Below are 7,500 nucleotides of genomic sequence, written 5' to 3'. Positions count from 1 at the left end.
GTTCGGAAGTCCCGCCGGAATTGCGACGCTTCGAACGGTCGAGGCGGCCAATCTCGACCTCAGCGGCGGCACTGGCGCGATACACGTTTCTGCCGCCAGGGGGGGGGGGGGGGGTGGGGGGGGGGCAAGCCAGCCGGCCGGGGGCGCCCGGCGCCGATCCGGCGCTTACTCGACACGCTCGAGCATCCGAACCCGTCTTATCTACGGGACCGCCGTTGCCACTTGAACACCTTTCGCCGAGAGTATCCGGGCACCCCACCTACCCGCCGGAATCACGAACCACGAGGTAGAAGTCAGGAACCAACAGGAGAAGTCGTGAACTAAATGGCGAATTCATGAACCAAACGGAGAGAAGTCATGAACCGAGCGGTTTAGGGTCAGGGTGAGGGTTGTTAGGGTGAGGCCGTTAGGGTGAGGCCGTTGCTTCGAGCGGGAAGATGGGCAGCCCCGCCCCCCCCCCCCCCCCCCCCCCCCGTTGGGTGGAAGGAAACCTCTGCTGCGGGCCCGGCAACCATCCCGAACGGACCCGCTGGGTCCAAATGTCTGCCGAGGGCGGTCCTGCTGCGGTCGCGGGTTCGTTGGAAACCTCTCCTGCTGCTGGCATGGCCACCCTCCCCCCCCCCCGCCCGACTGACGACCCTGCGGGCCCGGCGACCCGGTGTCCCGTTGCCGCGCGGGGAGTGATCCTCGGGGCCGTGCCGGGCGGGCCCAGCGACACGAAGAGAGTGGGGGGGGGGTCGGAGGGAGTGGCACTGGGGAGAGAGGGGTGGGGGAGAGAGTGCCCCCCCCCCCCCCATTAGGGGCGAGTTTATGCAGTCATCAGAGTTTATACCTAACCTCATGATGCTTTATTAGCCGGATAGGCTGTCTGACCTCGCCCCCAGTCCCTACTCCTTCCACTGGATTCTTCTTATACCCTCTTTTTCTTCGTGCCCCCCCCCCACGCAGGGAGGGTTCCAAGAGGGAGGAGGGAGGGAGGGAGTCCCGGGGCCGTGAGAGAGAGAGAGCCTCATTAGCTGCTAGGTTCACCTCATTAGCTGCTAGCTAACGCGTCAGACCTTTTACATTCTTTAGAGGATTGAAACCTCAGGGCCTTTAACCCCCGTTCACCGTTTACACTCAACGATCCTTCCGAACAAAACCCTTACACATCTGTCCGTCCAACTGACCCCCGAGATACCTAACACGCAGATTAACACGTCAGCGGTGATCGGCGTGTCATAGAGGAGTCACAAAGACGGGCAAAATAGAGTGGTTGAATAAAAAATACTCACTCAATTGGCCGTGATTTAACGTAGCACACAATGATGCAAAGCCCATGCAAAGTCCAGTGGCCCAAGCAAACAAATAAGATAGATCTGGCTCGGCGTTCCTCATCTCCACATCGTCACCCAGCACGCCGACGCCCAATAACAATTCCCCCGCAAATTGTGCACCTCGAGCGGCAGTACTTTAAACGGCGCCGTCTTCGGCGTGGACGGCATGAACCAAGTCGGCAAGCATCGTCACCCAGCACACAGACGTCCACTAACAATTCCTCCCCCCTGCAAATTGCGCGCCGCGAACGGCAGTACTTTCAAGTATGCCGCCTTCGGCGGGGACATCGTGAACCAAATCGGCAGGCAGGCGTCGTCAGCCGGTCGACCGACCCCCAGTTGCATTGCCCCAACGGCCATTGTGCACTTCGAACAGAACAGTGCTTTTAAAATATTCCGCCTGCCGCGTGTACATCATGAAACAAATGGAAAGGACGAACCGGGCGTGCAACCGATGCACGGAGAGTGACAGGTCGTCAAGCAAGTCCGTGGCAATCCGTCGGCCGACTCGGCCGCGGCCAGCAGAGGCGTTTTGGCCCGGGCGCGCCGAACTTTGCGCGCCCTCGGTATGCGTAACACTAGCACATGCCTTCAAAACTCACTACAAAATAACCCCAAAGTATGCCGCCTTCCCCGTGGGCCTTGTTACCAATATCTTGCCCTGCTTCCTGATGCCCTTATGGGGTCGGCTCTGTTCTTGCAGAACCCTCAGGTGGTGCAGAGTCTGGGCCATTTTATCAATATCTTGCCCTGATTCCTGATGCCCTTATGGGGTCGGCTCTGTTCTTGCAGAACCCTGAGGTGGTGCAGAGTCTGCGCCTTGTTATCAATATCTTGCCCTGCTTCCTGAAACCCTTATGGGGTTGGTTCTGTTACAAAACCCTCAGGTGGTGCAGAGTCTGGGCCACTTTATAAATAACTCTGCCTGCATTAGGGTCAGGGTTAGGGTTAGGGTTAGGGTTAGGGTTAGGGTTAGGGTTAGGGTTAGGGTTAGGGTTAGGGTTAGGGTTAGGGTTAGGGTTAGGGTTAGGGTTAGGGTTAGGGTTAGGGTTAGGGTTAGGGGTAGGGGTAGGGGTAGGGGTAGCGGTAGGGGTAGGGGTAGGGGTAGGGGTAGTTTGAACTACTGCCGCTCCAGGCGCGCACTGTGCGTGGGTAATTTTCAGTGGGCGTCGGTGTGCTGGGTGACGATGCCGCCCAGACTCTGCACCACCTGAGGGATCTGCAAGAACAGAGCCGAACCCGCAAGGGTATCGGGAAGCAGGGCAAGATATTGATAACAAGGCCCAGACTCTGCACCACCCGAGGGTTCTGCAAGAACAGAGCCGACCCCATAAGGGTATCAGGAAGCAGGGTGAGATAGTGACACCATTTGTAAAACCGGCAAATCCCACCCAGGAAACATTGCAAAAATTGGCCTCTAATGCTGGAACGTGGGTAAAGCCAAACAAACACGACACGTTTTAAAAGAACGTTACTAAAACAGCCTGGGATATGCCCATGACAAAGGATAGGCCGAACCTCACCAGAAAAAAAGAGAGGGAGACCACGGCAGAGCTGAGGGATAAACATGAGATGGTGATAAAACCAGCAGACGAGGGGAGCAGTAGGGTTACAAATTAATGTCAATATGGGGCCTGCTCCCACTGGGTAATAGACAAAAACATAGAACAGGGTGACAGGAGAGACTGGATAGCACAGAGGATAACCCGTGAGCGAAATAATGGGGTGTATGCAGTTCAATGTAAGGAGTGTACCTTACGGTACATAGGGGAAACAGGTAAAACAGCCTCAGCGGTGATCGACGTGTCAAAGAGGAGTCACAAAGACGGGCAAAATAAAGTGGTTGATTATAGACAATAGACAATAGACAATAGGTGCAGGAGTCGGCCATTCAGCCCTTCGAGCCAGCACCGCCATTCAATGCGATCATGGCTGATCACTCTCAATCAGTACCCCGTTCCTGCCTTCTCCCCATACCCCCTCACTCCGTTATCCTTAAGAGCTCTATCCAGCTCTCTCTTGAAAGCATCCAACGAACTGGCCTCCACTGCCTTCTGAGGCAGAGAATTCCACACCTTCACCACTCTCTGACTGAAAAGGTTCTTCCTCATCTCCGTTCTAAATGGCCTACCCCTTATTCTTAAACGGTGGCCCCTTGTTCTGGACTCCCCCAACATTGGGAACATGTTTCCTGCCTCTAATGTGTCCAATCCCCTAATTATCGTATATGTTTCAATAAGATCCCCCCTCATTCTTCTAAATACCAGTGTATACAAGCCCAATCGCTCCAGCCTTTCAACATACGACCGTCCCGCCATTCCGGGAATTAACCTAGTGAACCTACGCTGCACGCCCTCCATAGCAAGAATATCCTTCCTCAAATTTGGAGACCAAAACTGCACACAGTACTCCAGGTGCGGTCTCACCAGGGCCCGCTACAACTGTAGAAGGACCTCTTTGCTCCTATACTCAACTCCTCTGGTTACGAAGGCCAACATTCCATTGGCTTTCTTCACTGCCTGCTGTACCTGCATGCTTCCTTTCATTGACTGATGCACTAGGACATCCAGATCTCGTTGAACTCCCCCTCCTCCTAACTTGACACCATTCAGACAATAATCTGCCTTTCTACTCTTACTTCCAAAGTGAATAACCTCGCACTTATCTACATTAAACTGCATCTGCCATGTATCCGCCCACTCACACAACCTGTCCAAGTCATCCTGCAGCCTTATTGCATCTTCCTCACAATTCACACTACCCTCCAGCTTAGTATCATCTGCAAATTTGCTAATGGTACTTTTAATCCCTCCGTCTAAGTCATTAATGCATATCGTAAATAGCTGGGGTCCCAGCACCGAACCTTGCGGTACCCCACTGGTCACTGCCTGCCATTCCGAGAGGGACCCATTTATACCCACTCTTTGCTTTCCGTCTGTCAACCAATTTTCTATCCATGTCAGTACCCTACCCCCAATACCACGTGCCCTAATTTTGCCCACTAATCTCCTATGTGGGAGCTTGTCGAAGGCTTTCTGAAAGTCGAGGTACACCACGTCCACTGACTCTCCCCTGTCAATTTTCCTAGTTACATCCTCAAAACATTCCAGTAGATTTGTCAAGCATGATTTCCCCTTCGTAAATCCATGCTGACTCGCAATGATCCTGTTACTGCTATCCAAATGCTCAGCAATTTCGTCTTTTCTAATTGACTCCAGCATCTTCCCCACCACTGATGTCAGACTAACTGGTCTATAATTACCCGTTTTCTCTCTCCCTCCCTTCTTAAAAAGTGGGATAACATTTGCTATCCTCCAATCCACAGGAACTGATCCTGAATCTATATAGAACATTGAAAAATGATCTCCAATGCTTCCACTATTTCTAGAGCCACCTCCTTAGGTACCCTGGGATGCAGACCATCAGGCCCTGGGGATTTATCAGCCTTCAGTCCCATCAGTCTACCCAAAACCATTTCCTGCCTAATGTGGATTTCCTTCAGTTCCTCCATCACCCTAGGTTCTCCGGCCCCTAGAACATTTGGGAGATTGTGTGTATCTTCCTCAGTGAAGACAGACCCAAAGTAACGGTTTAACTCGTCTGCCATTTCTTTGTTCCCCATAATAAATTCCCCCGTTTCTGTCTTCAAGGGACCCACATTTGCCTTGACTATTTTTTTCCTCTTCACGTACCTAAAAAAACTTTTGCTATCCTCCTTTATATTATTGGCTAGTTTACCCTCGCACCTCATCTTTTCTCCCCGCATTGCCTCTTTAGTTAACTTTTGTTGCTCTTTAAAAGAGTCCCAATCCTCTGTCTTCCCACTCTTCTTTGCTATGTTATACCTCCTCTCCTTAATTTTTATGCTGTCCCTGACTTCCCTTGTCAGCCACAGGTGTCTCTTACTCCCCTTAGAGTCTTTCCACCTCTTTGGAATAAATTGATCCTGCAACCTCTGCATTATTCCCTGGAATACCTGCCATTGCTGTTCTACCGTCTTCCCTGCTAGGGCCTCCTTCCAGTCAATTTTGGCCAGCTCCCGCCTCATGCCTCTGTAATCCCCTTTGCTATACTGTAATACAGACACTTCCGATTTTCCCTTCTACCTTTCCATTTGCAGAGTAAAACTTATCGTGTTGTGATCACTGCCTCCTAACGGCTCTTTTACCTCTAGTCCCCTTATCAGATCAGGATCATTAAAAACACTCACTCTATTGGCCGTGATTTAACCTAGCACACAGTGTTGCAAAGCCCACGCAAAGTCCAGTGGGCCAAGCAAACAAATAAGATAGATCTGGCTCGGCGTTCCACATCTCCACATCGTCACCCAGCACGCCGACGCCCATTAACAATTCCCCCGCAAATTGTGCACCTCGAGCGGCAGTACTTTAAACGGCGCCGTCTTCGGCGTGGACGGCATGAACCAAGTCGGCAAGCATCGTCACCTAGCACACAGACGTGCACTAACAATTCCTCCCCCCGCAAATTGCGCGCCGCGAACGGCGGTACTTTCAAGTATGCCGCCTTCGGCGGGGACATCGTGAACCAAATCGGCAGGCAGGCGTCGTCAGCCGGTCGACCGACCCCCAGCTGCATTTCCCCAACGGACATTGTGCACTTCGTACAGAACAGTGCTTTTAAAATATTCCGCCTGCCGCGTGGACATCATGAACCAAATGAGCAGGCAGGCATCATATCATATCATATCATACACATACAGCCGGAAACAGGCCTTTTCGGCCCTCCAAGTCCGTGCCGCCCAGCGATCCCCGTACATTAACATTATCCTATACCCACTAGGGACAGTCAGCCCCCAGCACAACGACGCCCCCGCTAACAATTCCCCACGCACATGGTGCGCTCGAGCTGCAGCACTTTAAAGTACGCCGCCTTCGGCGGGGACATCGTGAACCAAAGGAGCAGGCAGCCATGGTCACCGCCAGCACAACGACGGCGCCGCTAACAATTCCCCGCGCACCTTGTGCGCTCGAGCTGCAGTACTTTAAAGTACGCCGCCTTCGGCGGGGACATCGTGAACCAAAGGAGCAGGCAGCCATGGTCACCGCCAGCACAACCACGGCGCCGCTAACAATTCCACGCGCACCTTGTGCGCTCGAGCTGCAGTACTTTAAAGTACGCCGCCTTCGGCGGGGACATCGTGAACCAAAGGAGCAGGCAGCCATGGTCACCGCCAGCACAAGCACGGCGCCGCTAACAATTCCCCGCGCACCTTGTGCGCTCGAGCTGCAGTACTTTAAAGTACGCCGCCTTCGGCGGGGACATCGTGAACCAAAGGAGCAGGCAGCCATGGTCACCGCCAGCACAACCACGGCGCCGCTAACAATTCCACGCGCACCTTGTGCGCTCGAGCTGCAGTACTTTAAAGTACGCCGCCTTCGGCGGGGACATCGTGAACCAAAGGAGCAGGCAGCCATGGTCACCGCCAGCACAAGCACGGCGCCGCTAACAATTCCCCGCGCACCTTGTGCGCTCGAGCTGCAGTACTTTAAAGTACGCCGCCTTCGGCGGGGACATCGTGAACCAAAGGAGCAGGCAGCCATGGTCACCGCCAGCACAACCACGGCGCCGCTAACAATTCCCCGCGCACCTTGTGCGCTCGAGCTGCAGTACTTTAAAGTACGCCGCCTTCGGCGGGGACATCGTGAACCAAAGGAGCAGGCAGCCATGGTCACCGCCAGCACAAGCACGGCGCCGCTAACAATTCCCCGCGCACCTTGTGCGCTCGAGCTGCAGTACTTTAAAGTACGCCGCCTTCGGCGGGGACATCGTGAACCAAAGGAGCAGGCAGCCATGGTCACCGCCAGCACAACCACGGCGCCGCTAACAATTCCACGCGCACCTTGTGCGCTCGAGCTGCAGTACTTTAAAGTACGCCGCCTTCGGCGGGGACATCGTGAACCAAAGGAGCAGGCAGCCATGGTCACCGCCAGCACAAGCACGGCGCCGCTAACAATTCCCCGCGCACCTTGTGCGCTCGAGCTGCAGTACTTTAAAGTACGCCGCCTTCGGCGGGGACATCGTGAACCAAAGGAGCAGGCAGCCATGGTCACCGCCAGCACAACCACGGCGCCGCTAACAATTCCCCGCGCACCTTGTGCGCTCGAGCTGCAGTACTTTAAAGTACGCCGCCTTCGGCGGGGACATCGTGAACCAAAGGAGCAGG

This window comes from Rhinoraja longicauda, unplaced genomic scaffold, assembly GCF_053455715.1.
Source record: "Rhinoraja longicauda isolate Sanriku21f unplaced genomic scaffold, sRhiLon1.1 Scf000173, whole genome shotgun sequence".
In the NCBI taxonomy this organism is placed as follows: Eukaryota; Metazoa; Chordata; class Chondrichthyes; order Rajiformes; family Arhynchobatidae; genus Rhinoraja; species Rhinoraja longicauda.
The sequence above is the reverse complement of the archived record's forward strand: the minus strand, read 5'-3'. Positions refer to the sequence as shown.